The sequence below is a fragment of the Ambystoma mexicanum genome, chromosome 11 (genome assembly GCF_040938575.1).
Source record: "Ambystoma mexicanum isolate Mex_15411 chromosome 11, UKY_AmexF1_1, whole genome shotgun sequence".
In the NCBI taxonomy this organism is placed as follows: domain Eukaryota; kingdom Metazoa; phylum Chordata; class Amphibia; order Caudata; family Ambystomatidae; genus Ambystoma; species Ambystoma mexicanum.
Genome location: NC_090934.1, coordinates 568,970,508 through 568,987,532, shown reverse-complemented (window position 1 = coordinate 568,987,532; position 17,025 = coordinate 568,970,508). Strand labels below are relative to the sequence as shown.

Sequence of the window (17,025 nt, the reverse complement as noted above, 5' to 3'; positions counted from 1 at the left end):
CATTGTACTCGTAGACTCTAGATCTCAGCACCTCATGCTCCTCATAGGCAAATCAGTGGCATGGTCAGACCAGGCCCACCACCGGTCAGGAATTTCCAGGACGGTGTACACTATAAGCTGTGCACCTATTTTGTGTGCTGCTTACAGATGACCCGTTGCTCTTTGGTGCTCTTCTGAGGTAGGCAGGGGGCAGTGCCACAAGTCAAATTAAAAGTTGATAGCCTTTACCCACTTTGATGACAAACAATCTCTGACAACCGCCCCTGGGAGAGGGCCACTATTTAGTATATCCTTCTCAAGACCGTAAGAAGCCCTGCAGGACTATTTGGTCCCTACCCTTGACTGAGCCTCGACAGGGTTAGCCGCAGTGTATTGTGACTGGAGAGGAGGGCCAGAGGGAGAGCAGAGATGAATACAAGAAGTTGTACAATGCTTGCAGAATGGTGTCTAAACACACCACGTGGAGTGCCACATGAAGGGGAGGCGTAGGGAGAATGATAGCACAGCATCTCTGCTGTCTGTTCATCCCCAAACGGACGTTGCCAGTGAACCAGACAAGCTGGAAGGTAAAAGGGGAAACTTGTAGACAGGCATGTGTTTGATGGTACCAGAGCCTCCCCAGATCTTTTCCCATCTCAATCCACAAAGTCGTCATAGCAATATCCTATATCTCAGTGCCTCTCATTAAAAAAGGTGTGTATGTCATTTAAAGAGTTGTACATCTTTCTAAGGGAAGCCTGCACCTCTCACTCATGGAGCTTGTACATTTCATTGAGGGAGATGGGCATCTCACCATGGGAATCGTGTGCATCCCTTTAAGAGAAGCATCTTCATATAACAAAGGAGATCTGATGCACTGTGATCATCCACTTTGCTCTAAAACCTATGGATTTTGTGTCAGCGTCTATGGAAACTTGTTCTAAAATTGACAAGTGTTTTTCTCAAATGTTTTTTAGAGGAACCCCCACTCAAACATCCTCCTAGGTGGTTTGCCTAACCAGCCCCGTTGAATATGCTGTGCAATTTGAGGCTTGGTTTGACATTTACCAGTGCTACTTTGGAGTCTGAATCAATTTTTTGGTATTTCTCACACACTGATCAAGATCATGGTTGGAAAAGCCCTCCTGTCCTTCTAGCATGTCTAGTCGTACATGTTTCACAGCATCTCCAATAAAAGGGTTATAATGTAGTTATTTAATAGTGAAGACTCACAGGTGTTCATTGGACAGAATACAATTAAAGACAAAGATGTCTGTAGGCTTTCTATGAGTCTTTTGAGGAAAGGGGCATGGCTTTTTCTATATGGCATTAATCCCCCGTTCCAAGGGCTGGAACGGGCGGTAACGGCATGGCAGGGCAAGATGTTGGCCGGAACGAAGTGAGGGCAGATAACGAGGGCAGTAGGCCAATACCCCCGTTCCAGCATTTGAAACGGGGGATTAAGGCTATTAGCAACCCGGGTTGCCAAAGCGGTAAATTGGGGTGTTAAAAAAAAAATGTTTTCCTTCATTCAATGGGACGCTGCGCCAGTCCAGTTGAACGAAGGAAAATGCTTTTCCAAGATGGCTGCCATGGAAAGGGAATGTGGGACTCTGTATGGAGCCCCTCTTCCCTTTCCATAATGGCTATCGGGAACAGAACAGAAGGTGCGGCTGCAACGTGAGTGATGCCGCAGCCAAAATAAGGCAACTATAAAAAGGGGAAAGAGGGTGGGGGGAAGATGGCGGCGGGGACCCGCCATCAGGTGACATGGAACGCAGGCTTTCACCGCTGGCTCAAGCTTGCGCTTCTAGCCACCTGATAGGCTGGCTCCCCTGCCAGGGTGCTAACAGGGATTCATTTATATCTTTTAAGAGAACATAAATAGTCTAATTCAAAGATTCTCTATAGCATCGGTCTGTTGACATTTCTCCCTCTAAAGATGGCACGATAACTATTTTACTACCAACCAGGTGAAAGGATTTGGCCAATTGGAGCAATGCCCCTGTGCATGGTCTTGCATGCATTTATTTATTATTGCAAAACTTACTGTGAAGCGAAATGCACTGAGTTAAAGCAAACAAGAAATTATCTGCAAGCTCTGGTAACTATTCAAACCGGTGTTGATTTGAGGTCAGGCTATTTTCCTCTTCCAACCTTATTTTAAAGTGAAATTTGACAATATTTTAGGTTATTAACTATAAGCGCAATAAACTTCTAAACAGCTCTACTAATTTCAAGTTAACTTACTTATACCATCTTTCCACTGATTTAAACCTAACTATTCAAGTTGCAAAACACTTTGAGTGTTATTTCCTGTGAGGAGGTAAATACATGGAACAGACTGCCTCCATTTGCTCTTATGCGGGCTTGAGCCCCCTCCATGGAATTTCCCACATTTGCAAGACATAGGGCCTCATTACGAGTATGGCTGTAGCCATGCCCTTAACAAGGGCATGGCTGCCTCCATACCGGGTTCCAGTAGCGGGTTCCTCCAATCAGGACTTACCCGGCTATTCCAACCATGGAGGACACAGTAAGTCCTCATTGGAAAAACCCATCCCCAATCCCATTTGAACCCCCCTAGGGCTCAATGGGAATGGGGAGGGAGCTAATAACGGGCTCGTTAATAACAGGCCTGTGATTAGCTCCCTAGTCCTTACCGGGTCCCGCAAGAGAACCTCGTAATAGGGCGTCCCGTAATGAAGGGTGCCGGTCCCGTACTGGCACCCTTCATTACGGGAGCGCAATGTCTGTAATGAGGCCCATAGTGTGAAAGGAAAGTGTTAAAACAGGCAAAATCACCATAACCTTTCCTCTATGCTGCAAAAGTGTAAATGCTGCCTCCCACTTTTGCATGGCAGTCAACATTTTTATTGGGTTCCTATTGGGCTCACCTGCTTTTAGCAGGATACAAATAGGAGGATTCAATGTGAATGCAAGGCACACATGTCTTTTCTGTGCACCCATTCACCCTGACAAAAACAAGAAAATCCCTCAGAGCTTAAAACAGGTTGTTAAGACAAGCGTATCACATTTAAGTCTGTCTTTACCACATTTATTATGCTCCAGGAGACTCACAAATTAGCCCCTTTTGGTCTGATTTACAAGGATTTACACTGGGTCTAATCAGGAAATACCCCTAAGCATCTCAGATGTGCACCTCCAACCTCATATCAAATGATCAAAGCCCAAAACTGGAGCAAATCTTGATATGCCTGGGTCATATTTAAGATTTCCATAGTACATTTTTGTGAATCACATTTGAATGTGAGGATCCCAAAGACGATCAAAACATCCCCTGATTTGCTCCTGATTCCTAGATGCTCACGGGTATATCTTACCTTGCTCAAGTTTAAATCTTTGTGGATCGGGGTCTTTACATATTCTGATTGATTTATTGTCAACCTGCACAATGTGGACAATTTGCAAAGGTGTTTGCCACTTGTGTAGGACAAGTGCAGATGCAGGTGACAAAAACACACATTTTGAATATAGGCAAACAAACAAATGAAACATTGTACAAGCACCTATCGTACCTATTGTATGCGGTTTGAACCCACATGCAAAACAAATGTTTGGAAGACATAAATGAGCCAGGTCAGAATCGTCCTCCAGCTCATTGTCATTTCTGAAGGGAATGCACAGCAGGATGGGCACTCTCTGCATTCATTTCTGCTGTGTCTGTGCAGTCTTACTACAGTCCATTGACATCGGACAGAGAAGTACAAACAGGAGTATGTAGAGACCCAACTCTGCATTGCACCCAATATTCGGTCATGCAATGCATAAATGTCTCCATTATTCTATTTTGTATGTTTAATGCACAATAATATATTACAGGATGTGCAGTAGCTGCCTTGTAGTTATGGTTAAGTTGCTCAACCCATAGGAAGAGCACTTTTGGGCGGCTTATGACTTTGCCCCTCTGAACAAATCTTCCTGAATCTTCGCAATAAAAGTTTATGGCCCAGTCAAATTGATCCTGCAAAGTTTGGTGAGGTTTCATCAAGGGGGGGGGGGGCTAAGTTATAAGGGGGGTCCCAAAATGTGTAGTTTTTCCAAATGACGCAATGGAAAAGAAAATGTGCTTACACCTATTCAGTACATTTCAGTTTAGTAGCTTTAGCCTTTGGCACATTCCCAACAGTGGTGAAGAACTGCCACACTCATGATTCTCTCTAGGTGCTAGAGGTAGGCACTTCCTCTACCTCATCATTTTAGTCCTCTTCATTGTCTTTGGAAGTACTGTGCTTTTTTTTGTCTGTAGGTCCTCCAGCTGGTGGTGGTGGTGGTGGCTCTTGGGGAGGAGGGATGGAAATTGATGCCATTTTTAAGATAAATAGCACTTTTGCTAATATTCTTCCAAGTATGTGCTTTGTACTAGATTGTTAATGGATAATGAGTAAAAATAATGTTAGGAACCGTGCAAGGGTAAATTTTGAGCTTGAAAATATTCCTAGATCAGTAGAAAATGCAGTTCCATAATGTCCGATGGCAAAGACCCGATTTCGAAATGCAGATGCGTTTGCAGACACGTCATAATGTGGTGTGCGAGCACGTGGTCATGTGGCACTGTCCGGAAGGTCTGCAATGACGTCAGTGCTTTGAAGCGTTAAAAATGATGATAAAAGGTGGGAAATGGCAGCGTTTTAAGGTGAAACTTTGTAGATTGGACAGAAATGTTGCTATATAGGGGTCAATATGATATTAGTAGTTTGTTGGAAATTAGCATGCACTGGCAAATACCCATGAAATTCACTGAAAAAACGTTGTTAAACGGATGCTATGGTTAAGATGCACTAATAAAAACCTATGAAATTCCCGGACAAATGTTGTTAAAGGGACATCATGGTTAAGTTGCACTTATAAAAAAACCTCCAAAATGCGCCAGTTATGGTAAGCTAAGCAACCATAACTCGCGCCACCACCTTGCACTGCTAAGACTAACACCCAGGACATCAAAGATGACATCAGCAAAAGGCAAAAAAAAGGTCTATGAGTGCAAAACTTTCAAGGACTGACAGTAGCACAGTTTTAAAAAAAAGAAAATCTGATGCGCATTCGGTCGCCCATCCATGCATTAACTGGGACTGGTCATGCTTGGCTTCAAAGCAAGGAAAGGGCCGGCCCATTTCTCTAAGTGGTCTTGTAACATTTGCTCATTTCTCAGGCAACATGCCCTGAAGCGGCTGGCCCCTTCCTCACTTTGAAGCGAAGCAGGGTCTGTCCTGGTTACTGCATGGATGGGAGACCTGGATGTCTATCATGTCACTGTCCATGGCCAACCCCTGACGTCACTATAGCTGTAAAAATATCTTTCAACAAAAACTGTAACTGCAGGTACGGGCAAAACATACCCTGGGCTATCTGTAGACCTTTACGGCCTGGACATTTCAACAGGAGAAGAAAAATGCTTTCCTGTAATCACCAAGTGCCCCCCTCAACTGTGGCAGCACCCTCCACTCCCCAGATGGCCTCCTCACCTCCCCTCTCCCTTTTCCCCCACAACACAAGCTGTTTCTGTGATGCAGTTTGCTTTGAGTTGTCAGCTATTCGAGGCTACAGAAAGCTTTGTGTTGCAAACTCAGTCCCTAGACCCCCACCAACTCCCCGATTTCACTTGTTGCCCTCTAGCCACCCCCCCCACTATAGCCTGATGGCATATGCATCTTTCCGTTTACCTTCAAATGGCTTTTTTCCTCTGTTTCATTTTCCCATAACCCCGGCTATAACCTCGAATATCTCTCACATCGAGAGAAATACAAGATGGCGGTTGTTCCATTTCTAAACCAGTTTTGGGTAAATCTTTGCGAAATAGCTATCTATTTTTGAGAAGGTTGCACCCTCCTTTCTGTCAAATGTTTAAAAAACGACTGCATGGAATAACCCTGAACTCAGCATAGATCTTGAGTTAATGATTTGTGCCCAAGTTGTTTCAGACCTGGTCCAAATTTGGGCTGTGCGCTTTGGCAAACATTGACCTTGCTTGCTTATGAGAAAATGAATGGGAAGTAGGCCGCAACTTTAAAAAAAAATGTTTTTGTCTTCTTAATAACGTTTTTATTTTTTTTAACAGATCTTTATGAAACTTTGCAGTCAGGGGGTGGGGAGGGGGGGCGAGTCCCTGAAATTTCGGTCAAATCCGTTACTTAAATCAAAAGTTATTAACAATAGAATTTTAAGGTGTTCCTATGGGAGCCCGACTCACCTTAACTATGGGGATATCGCCGCCCTATCATATATAAAAATAGGAAAGTCCATTTGAGTCAAGTCACACATTCCGCAACGCCAACCAGTAGGCATCGCTGGAAGTTTACCTCCAATTCTGAGCCAAAACAGCAGGGCATTGTGAGTATGCAAATTAGCTAAAATGCAAACTTTTTCTGTAGGAAATTGTCTGTGTCTAAGAAAGTAGTGCTACTTTATACATAGCTTAATGAACCCAGGAAAGACATTTGTAAGGCTGCCAGGACAACTACCTACCTAGGTTCACCCTTGTTAAGGCTCATCAGTGCAGTGTAGTCCTGACAGCCTTGTTGTTGGAGCATTTGCCATGTTATCACAACACAAAGAAAGTTGTGGTGGATTTAAAAAGGTTTGAAAAAAAACCTTTCGCCTCAAATGTGAAAATAGGAAAGTCCATTTGAGCCAAGTCACACATTTCACAACGCCACCTAGTAGGCATCGCTGGAAGTTCACCTCCAGTTCTGAGCCACAACAGCAAGGCATTAGACAAAGACAATTTCCTGGAGAAAAAGGTTTGCATTTTAGCTAATTTGTATACCCACACTAGACCTTTAATCACTTTTTAAATTTCAGCCAAATCCGTTACTCAAATCAAATGTTATTAACAATAGAACTTCAGGGTAGGGACGTCCACCCTATAATATATATGCATATATATTTTTTTTCAGTGAAAACATTTTAGTTAGGAGAATGTTAAGTTGATTTAGCGTGAAAAACACATAGCTACAAAACCTTTGAAATTCAGTGAAAAAAACCTTGATTGAGAGTTAAGGTGATCAGATTTAATGCAACAAAACCCCTTAGGTTCAGTAATTGCATTTTGAGCAACTACACCTTAACTATGCGCCCCCGTCTTGCACAGCGTATGACCACAAGGATGAAATCACTGGTGACACCACTAATTACATCATACATGACATCACTGATGAGATCAATATTTGCATCAAATATGACATTGTTGTTTAAATAAGTTAGAATATTTTTGTTGACCTCTTTTGATACATATATTATTTTATTGCACTTAAGAACAATAACAACAACTGATTGGGGCATTGAACACTCTCTTTCATACTTTCTTATTGCCTTGTATTTGGATATCATGGTTTCGCTCCGTGTGCATCAGCATGGTGAAGTTACGGAGGATATTCCTACAAACACTGGTCTCAAGCAGGGCTGCAGACTGGCTCCAATTTGATATAATCTGTACGTAGCCGATATGGGTACTTGCTTCGAAGCTGCACACAATTTTCCACCACGCATAAGCACAATACCAATATCTTGGATTGGCTATGCTGACGGCACGGTTTTATTTAATAGAACTCCCATTGATCTACAGAGGTCCTTGGATGTATTAGCAGCATATTCCCAGACGGATGATCTCTGTGTCAACAGCAACAAAACCAAGATACTGGTTTTTGGTAAGCGAAGAACACCTAGATACAACTTTACCTGATTTTACAAGGGAAACGTGCTCGAAGTGGTTGATAATTATCTGTATCTTGGGGTCTCTATCAGTAATATGCCGTCTCCACAAATGTATTGCAATTACATGCACACCAAAATCATGAAGAAATGGCTCATAATCAGAAGATTTATATAGCTCAAAGGGGGAAACAACGTGGAGGTAATGGTTGAAATATACTGTTGTTGTATTGTTCCCATGATGTTGTATGGCTCTACCATTCTTCCTAATTCCATGATGCAAGGAATGGATAGCATTGAAGTCAAACTCTTGAGATCCACATTGGGGGTTCCCTCGTCGGTCCCTGTTGAGGCCCTCCGTTGTGAACTTGGTGTACAATCTATCCCTTCGCTCTGGTTACTCCAGTGGTGTAAACTCTTTCTTGCTATTTCTCACTCACAGCTGAAGGCCGATCATGTATATAGCTACATGGCTAGATTATATAAAGGGGACACTTCCAATATATTCCTTTGCCAACTCAAAGAGACTGCTCTTGAGGGTCTGTCCCATTTGGACACTGACATGTATGATATTTTGGAAGCCCCTAACTGCTCCAGCATATTAAAAAAGAAAAGGAATTGCGATTTTGTGGCAAATATTACGCACCTAAGGAGGAAAACCATGTACCAGACATATAGTACCCAAGGGTTTTGTAGGGATTCTCTCCCAACCTACCTAACCAAACTATTGCTTCTAATATATATAGATTTATAGTGTATTTCACTTTAATATTCTCTCGACACGAGAGCACAATTTTTTATTAATTTTATGTAATAAGGAGATTTCATAGCTGTATATTTGAAAGCTTTATTTGTTTTAGATTGCACTGGAATGTCTTTCCCTAATGCTACGTATTCTTTTTTTAACCATTGTGAGCGTACTAATGTTATTTGATGTCTTTTTATACTTTGGCAAAAGGTGTGTTTTATAACCACATGCCTTAATAAAAAAAGAATAATAATAACATCACACGGAACAATACACTGATGCAGAGGTATGAAATGATTATGTGTTGACCATTCATTCATTTGTAGTACTTATTTTCTTGTAAATATGTAACATCAAGCAAATGGATTGAATTTCATATATTAGTAAGCAATTACATGTCTTAATTCCCGGGGAAGTACCTGATTCAGGTAAATAGATTTCAGGTGTTTCAAACATAATATGAGTATATGTAGTAGGAAAAAAAGTAAGAATAGATAGAAGTAGAAACGTTTACTAGTAAGCGTTATGAAAATAGTCAATGTTCACATTTAAAATTACAACCCTCCTTTTCGGGGCCACTTAGCATGGCCTTCAGCCATGGCCAGTGGACAGTGTCCACAGCCTTTGGCTGTGGCCAATGTACATGTTGCACCAATAGGTTTCTTTGGGGCCAACTAGCCATGGCCTTCAACCATGGTCAGTGGCCTCGGGTTTCAGCCATGGCCACCGTACATGTTGCAGCAATAGGTTTCTTTGGGGTGCACTAGACATGTGGCTGTTGGCCATGGCCACTATAAATGTAGCACCAATAGGCTTCAGCCGTAGCCAATGTACCTGTTGCACCAATAAGCTTCTTTGTGGCCCACTAGCCATGGTCTTTGGCCTTGGGCAGTGGCACAGAGACCCATTACACCATGCCTATTAGATGTGCTTGTTGTAGGTGTAAAATGTGTTTTTTGTTGTTGACTCTTTTCTGATTCCTGCGGTGCACCCCCGGTATTACCCCGATAATGCAAATCCAAAATTTCCCCACCAATATTACCCCAATAAGGTTCACAAACTACACATGCAGCGGCAATGAACTACCCGTGCCCGAAGTATTCCACCGGTATTACCCCGATAAGGCAAAAACGCTCAAAAAATACAAAATTCTTTGCTGCCCTCAGAGGCACTGACATGTGCCCCTCCTCTATCTAGTTGCTTGTTCCCTCCCTAGCACTCTCCTGTTAACCCCTTTCACTCTTCATTTCATGTGACATAGTTTCATTGCTGATCGCGTCTTCCGATGTAGCTGCTGTAATCCTGCAGGATTCCCCTGGTATTACCAAATAATGCAAAAACATCTGAACTGTAACTGGCTCCCTAGACCACCCCAAACTCTCCAACTTCACATGATAGCCTACTTCCCCCTCCCCACCTCTAGCCTGATGTGATTTCATCCGTTTTCCTCCTCTGAAAAGCCTCTCTGCTGCAAAGCACCATGGGGGATATAGCTATACTTTTGGGAGAAGGGGGAACACCCTCCCCATCTAATATTTTAAAAACTACCAGACAGAATAACCCCAAACCTGTCCTGGAAAATAACTCAATGCTTGTTCACAGCAGTTTTTGCACTTCGCTTGAAAAACTTTTGACTTTTTCTCTCTGGGAATTGGAATGGGAGTAGGCTGGATACAATGTTTTTTTTGCTTGGTAATAACATTTTAATTTTTTAATGAATCCTTCCGAATAATTCCAGTCAGCCAAATCCTTCTAACAAGTCAAAAGTTATTTGCAAGAAATGTTCAGATTTCCTATGGCTCATGTCACTCACTTTACTATAACTATAACTATAAAGCAGCAACCGCCACCCTATAACATAGTCTTCCATCTTGCTAGTATATGGCATAGTTAAGGTAAAGATGATTTTTCTATGGAGTTTCAGAAAATAACTTGTCCTAAGAACTTTTGTATCCTTGCATCTGAAAACATTTCACAGTACATTGTCATGGTAGCCGTCCATGTATGGGAAATTTCAGAATTTTTCATGGACAGCTTCATATTTAAAAAACAGCTTTTAACATGATGTTTTCCAGTGGAAATATTTTTTTTGATTTTGGCCCAAATTTTTAAAAAGCGGCCATTTAGATTTTCATAATTTTTGGAATGTACCTAGATCTCATATGGAATTTGTGCATTAAAAAAGAAATGAAAATAGACTTGGCCACTTTTGAGATATTAACGATTTAAGATGTATCTATACATGACACAGCAAAAACAAAGAGGTGATGGCTGGAAGGTTCAGAATGAATCTTAACCACTGGCATTGCTCTGGGCAACCCTCCAGGCCACCGTTCTTCGCCAGCCAAGCCATTACAGAAGGGGAAAGACCATATGCAAATCAGGCTTGGCCCCACCCCAAAAGGGGCAGTCCAGCCCAAACTGCTGGGTCACAACCCTTCTGCACGAGACCACAAGCATCCCCAAACATGTTTCAAACTTGTTGGGGCTCATCAGTGAGGAGTGGCTTGGGTCACTAGGCCCAGCAGGCATGGGACCCACGTCTGGGCATACCCGTCCCACTCGGGGTGACAAAGCAAAAACAAAGAGGTGATGGCTAGAAGGTTTAGAATGAATCTTAACCGCTGGCATTGCTCTGGGCAACCCTCCAGACCACCGTTCTTTTGTTGCCAAGCCATTATAGAAGGGGAAAGACCATATGCAAATCAGGCTTGGCCCCAACCCAAAAGGGGCAGTCCACCCCGAACTGCTAGCTCACATCCCTTCTGCACAAGACCACAAGCATCCCCAAACATATTTCACCCTTGTTGGGGCTCATCAGTGAGGAGTAGCTTGGATCTCTAGGCCCAGCAGGCACGGGACCTACGTCTGGGCATACCTGTCCCACTCGGTGTGACAAAGCAAAAACAAAAAGGTGATGGCTGGAAGGTTTAGAATGAATATTAACCACTGGCATTGCTCTGGGCAACCCTCCAGACCACTGTTCTTCGCCTGCCAAGCCATTACAGAAGGGGAAAGACCATATGCAAATCAGGCTTGGTCCCACCCCAAAAGGGGCGTCCAGCCCAAACTGCTAGGTCACATCCCTTCTGCACGAGACCACAAGCATCCCCAAACATGTTTCACCCTTGTTGGGGTTCATCAGTGAGGAGTAGCTTGGGTCTCTAGGCCCAGCAGGTACGGGACCCACGTCTGGGCATACCCGTCCCACTCGGGGTGACAAAGCAAAAACAAAGAGGTGATGGCTGGAAGGTTTAGAATGAATCTTAACCACTGACATTGCTCTGGGCAACCCTCCAGACCACCGTTCTTTTGTTGCCAAGCCATTACAGAAGGGGAAAGACCATATGCAAATCAGGCTTGGCCCCAACCCAAAAGGGGCAGTCCACCCCGAACTGCTAGCTCACATCCCTTCTGCACAAGACCACAAGCATCCCCAAACATATTTCACCCTTGTTGGGGCTCATCAGTGAGGAGTAGCTTGGGTCTCTAGGCCCAGCAGGCACGGGACCCACGTCTGGGCATACCTGTCCCACTCGGGGTGACAAAGCAAAAACAAAGAGGTGATGGCTGGAAGGTTTAGAATGAATCTTAACCACTGGCATTGCTCTGGGCAACCCTCCAGACCACTGTTCTTCGCCTGCCAAGCCATTACAGAAGGGGAAAGACCATATGCAAATCAGGCTTGGTCCCACCCCAAAAGGGGCGTCCAGCCCAAACTGCTAGGTCACATCCCTTCTGCACGAGACCACAAGCATCCCCAAACATGTTTCACCCTTGTTGGGGCTCATCAGTGAGAAGTAGCTTGGGTCTCTAGGCCCAGCAGGGACGGGACCCACGTCTGGGCATACCTGTCCCACTCGGGGTGACAAAGCAAAAACAATGAGGTGATGGCTGGAAGGTTTAGACATGACACATGTAGAGAATTAAGGTGCATCTTTGATACTAACTGTTTATGTACGTTTATAAGATATACATTACCACATGTGCTTTACTGTACACAACTGACTTTGCTGTCCGTATTCGGGAGATGTAAATTGGGTTCAGGCACAAACTGTAAAAATTCATATGCGCCTCTTGTATATATCGGAATCTCACAACAGTTAGAGCTCACTTTAATGTGAGCTTTCATACGTACAGGAGGAACATATATACGCCACTCACTCAAATGCCAGACACACATAAAACACTAATTTGCCTTACACCCACAACTCTTATGACACACACTTTAATGACACTCTTATGGCCCTTGCTTTTACAACACACAGGACACACATACCTTGACAACACACTCATTTACGACATGTAAACTTATGGCAGGTACTGTTATGAAAAAATTATCTTATGCCACACACATTTACGCGATATGTTCTTAAAACATATGCTATTATGGCACACGCTCAGAGTCAATGTGCAGCTTCTATGCAAAATGTACAGGTACATGTAGAATATGCACATTTTGTACACTACTATACGTATGATATGATATGAGTTTTATAACGTGCAGGTACACAAATGTTTTAGGTGCCATGAACTGTTGCTTACATGTACTAAATGTAAAGCGCATGGGTCATATGCCATATGCTCATATGCTAATACATTCATATCGCAAACACTAATACTATGCTACCTTATACAAAGTACAGTGAGCTAAAACGTGGTTGTAGACCCTCCCGAATGGGAACCTAACATTAGAGCAGGTTATTTGGCCATGTTTCTCCTTGGTAGAGGGAATCACAGACATCTTGTTAAATGATAAGGGACTTGGGGTTTACTATAAGTTACCCAGAAAAATCCAGACGTGGATCCCTTGTTCACTGTGCTTAGAGAGGCACATCTTTACCTCACTGATGATGCCCAGCAAGGATGAAACATGTGACTGGGGTTGCTGTTGGTATTCTTGTTCAGAGCAGAATTGCCTAGCATTTCAGTTCTGGGCTGTCCAGGTGGGTGGGACAAGACTAGTATGCTAATGGATATTTCTCCTCTGTGAAAGGTCAAGTGAGCTACAACATGATTGTAGACCCGCCCAAGTGGAAACCTACCTATAGAAGAGGCTGTTTGGCTGTGTTCAGTCTTGCTAGAATGTCTTCCAGATCTTTGTTTATATGTAAGCGTATACTACATACACTCACATGCTATACACAATACTTTCCACAATAAACACTGACATTACAGATTTGAAAAAACGATTTTATCAAGAGTTAAGCTTAATCTAACAAACAATTAATTGTATAAAAAAGAGTGGGAAAAACAATTTTCATGTGCAGACACTCACCGTGTGCACATATATGTACAATTTCAAGCATGAACCTGAAGTATAAGTGCTAACTCCATAGCAGTACACATCTAATGTGGACACTTACTTAAAGCATTTCGAAGGTTACATAAATGGCATAGTTGTGATGAGTGTTAAGGTTTAATATGGATATGGACTACAAAACATGTCTGCATTTAAATCTTGAAGAGGTATATGGGGTTACTCATGGCACAAAATAGGAAGTAGCAACAGAGTGATTAAGAGACATATTTGGAAGGTGGTCAGGTTTGATCAAACCTTATGCCAAAGAGGAGAGTTTTCCAGTGGAGGCATACAAAATTGATAAAGTATTTGAATCTTCGAGAGGTGCAGTGTGCCTTATGGATAGTGAGGTAGTTGCTGAGTCTGTGATCACAACAAATGTCCAGTGTTGTGAAAGGTCAGCTGTGGCCAACAACAGGGATTTATGTACAGGCTGTAATGCCATTGAGCAGAAAGAGAGTAGAAGAAAAAGTGAGAAGTGATGTGACTGTTCAGTGGGAACTAACTCCTTACCTTTCCTCACCTTTATCACCTTACCTTGAAGAGACACTGGAGGAGCAACTGGTGGCACACAAGCACCTCTCCCCTACTTTATGACGAAAAGCCCCTTGGCCTGGGTCTTCATGATTTTGAGGCTCTTTCAGCCCCCCTCAAAAGGTCAGGGAAGTCTGGCAGCAGACCTGACACAGGCCAAATTGCAAGTTCATAGCTGCAATGCCAGGTAGGCCTCAAAATGCTTGCAGAACGCTGCCTCCATTCAGTTAGCAGGTACAGAGGGCATGGTGGCTATAAGTTATTTTACCACAAGTCCGAATATGCTTAATCTACCGCTATTGGACACAACCCTTGAGCTGCTAACAAACCCCCTCAGATGCTCTTTCTGCTAGGACACCAGTGTAGATCACGAGACAACCTCTTCTAATACTTCATCAAGGGTCTCAACCTTCCAGTAACCCTTCTGTCTGACCCCTAGTGTAACTCAACTGTGAGAGGATTCCGGAGGGCTTGAAAGAAGCATGTCATTTGATGCCTGACCACAGTACAAGGTGGTCTTAGATCAATCTGTATATATGTATTTCCATTTTTTTATTTGCCACCCTGCGAGGACTTGTGGTTGTTCTGGAACAAGAGGAGGAGATCCACAAAAGGTTGAAGGTCATCTATGGCATACCTAAGCTCATTCAGGGCCTAACCAGACAAATTAACAGGCCCAAGATTTGCCTTCCATTCCCATACAATGGTTTCCTTGGATCAACAACAATTGCTGATATAAGAAAGGTGAGTGTCCTGGGCAGTAACTTGAATCTTCTAGTCTGTCCAGTTAGAGTACAGTGTCTATGGTAAAATATCCCTGACTCATGTGTAGGAATGGTAGAAATTGAAATGGGCCCCACTTGGCAGGAATCTTGAGGCCTGTTGGTTACTCATCACTCGGTGTATGAAATATTACTCTCCATATGCTACCAACAGCATCTCTAGGGAGAACTGACAAACTCACTTCTTAGTATCTATATGGCCTCCCGAAATAGCGTGCAGGTATATTTCAGAGGTCTTTACATGCCCCAATGATGCTGGTGAAAGGCCATTACAAATCTTCTCTTTCTGTCTAAACAAAGTCAGGATGAGCATTTTGTTGCAATCATTGGGGAAGGCTCCACGCCCCAATCTTATTCCAACCAACCTTTATAAGAGTGAACCTACTATCTAGACATCCATTCTTCGCACTGGGGTCAATGAATCATTCAGACAGTTGCAGTAACCTACACCCGGAAACTCTTTGATATAATTTGTATCTATAAGGAGGAAGGAAAAGACACACCTGCAAAATATAGACCAATCTCTCTTCTTGAAACTGCAAAAAAGACATTTGTTACAATCCATTTGAGCAGGATCCAAGTGAATGAGAGAGTTCTATTGTGGTCCCCCTTCAGGAAGTATTCTGGAAAGGGAACAAGAACCAATGAGCAGGGTGTATGCAAAATTTTCCTCACCCAAAAATGCTCTTTATATATGGGTGACATGGACCTTTAGCTGGCTTTTGACTGTCAACTGACACCTCCACTCTTGAAGGACAGGGGATGGCCCCAATCCTGACAAACCTCGTAAGAAACATGCACGAGGACACCACAGGTTAGTGTGTAGTTTGATCCTATCCAGCAGAAGTACATATTCTTTGAGTAACAATGGGAGTGAGACAGGGGTGTGTTCTTGCACACAACCCCCTCCAACCTATTCTCCAATGATGTTGATGGATGGCTGAAATGCATGGACAGCGAGCACCCAAAAATGGATAACATCTGCATCCCTATGCCACTATTTGTGGAGGACACGGTTTTGGCAGAAGCATTTAAAATCGAACATTGTCCTAGAGTAGAGGGGCCCTTTTGAAGTGGTTCAAAATGATGATCTATCTTGGGATTAGATTTCCCAACATGGGCTCTTAAAAATCCCAGATTTAGAAAAGTACCCATGCCTAGAGCAGCCAGCAGTAGGGATTCTCTGATTTAACCACTGACTTTATGGGCACACCACCCCTATAGGCCTACATGAACACGTCAGCAGCAGGAGCATTGCAAATGGGTGAACTCTGGGGTTTTTCAAGTCCCCTAGCCAACAAACATCTGAATATGCCTTTCCTTCAAATGAGGAGTTAGGCCACTAACATCTAGCTAGCTCCTAAACCCCTGTCCTTTGGATCAGATTTGGGCCTCCTCTGGAGTCTCAATTCATAAGAGCCTTCTTAGCCATATGAAATCCTAACCATGGTATGCAGAACTGGGTTAGTTCAAGCACTTCAGGATGGTCCTAACCGAACATGAGCCTTCATTAGACTACCCAAATCACTTACGTGATTCTGATATTAGAATGCTGAAGGAGAAACACTAGGACATGCGTGATCAAGTAACACTCAAGAGTGATATCCTGAATCATAGACAGCTCCAATATATCAATATTTGAACAGCACAGGCAAGGAATCTTATTTTGAGATAATGATAAACCTGGACATGTCCTCCCCATCTTAAGTTGCAAACATGCTCTCTCGATCTTGGAAAAGAAGTGGGACAATGTAAGGGATTAGACTCTCCAGTATGTGTTTTTATGTTCACACTATGCCAATCTTAGAGCATAATACCGAAATCCATTGCTCCAGGGGGCAGGTACTCAACATATTTAAGAGTGTTTAGTTCGGGGTCATAGCATTACAAGTCAGCTGGTGGTATTTGCCATTCTTGATGTCATGCTTCAGCAACGGATGATAAGAAGATGCTGGGCTGCTCATAGTAGAGATGCCTAGCTCATTCTTCAGGAGTAATCTCTTTTTTAT

General features: G+C 43.1%; 1 protein-coding gene across 6 annotated transcripts in view; it reads right to left on the bottom strand.

The window, feature by feature from the left end:
* SHANK2 (SH3 and multiple ankyrin repeat domains 2) overlaps positions 1-17,025 on the bottom strand; it is a 4,166,579-nt gene that overhangs the window by 3,105,462 nt on the left and 1,044,092 nt on the right. The window lies entirely within an intron of this gene.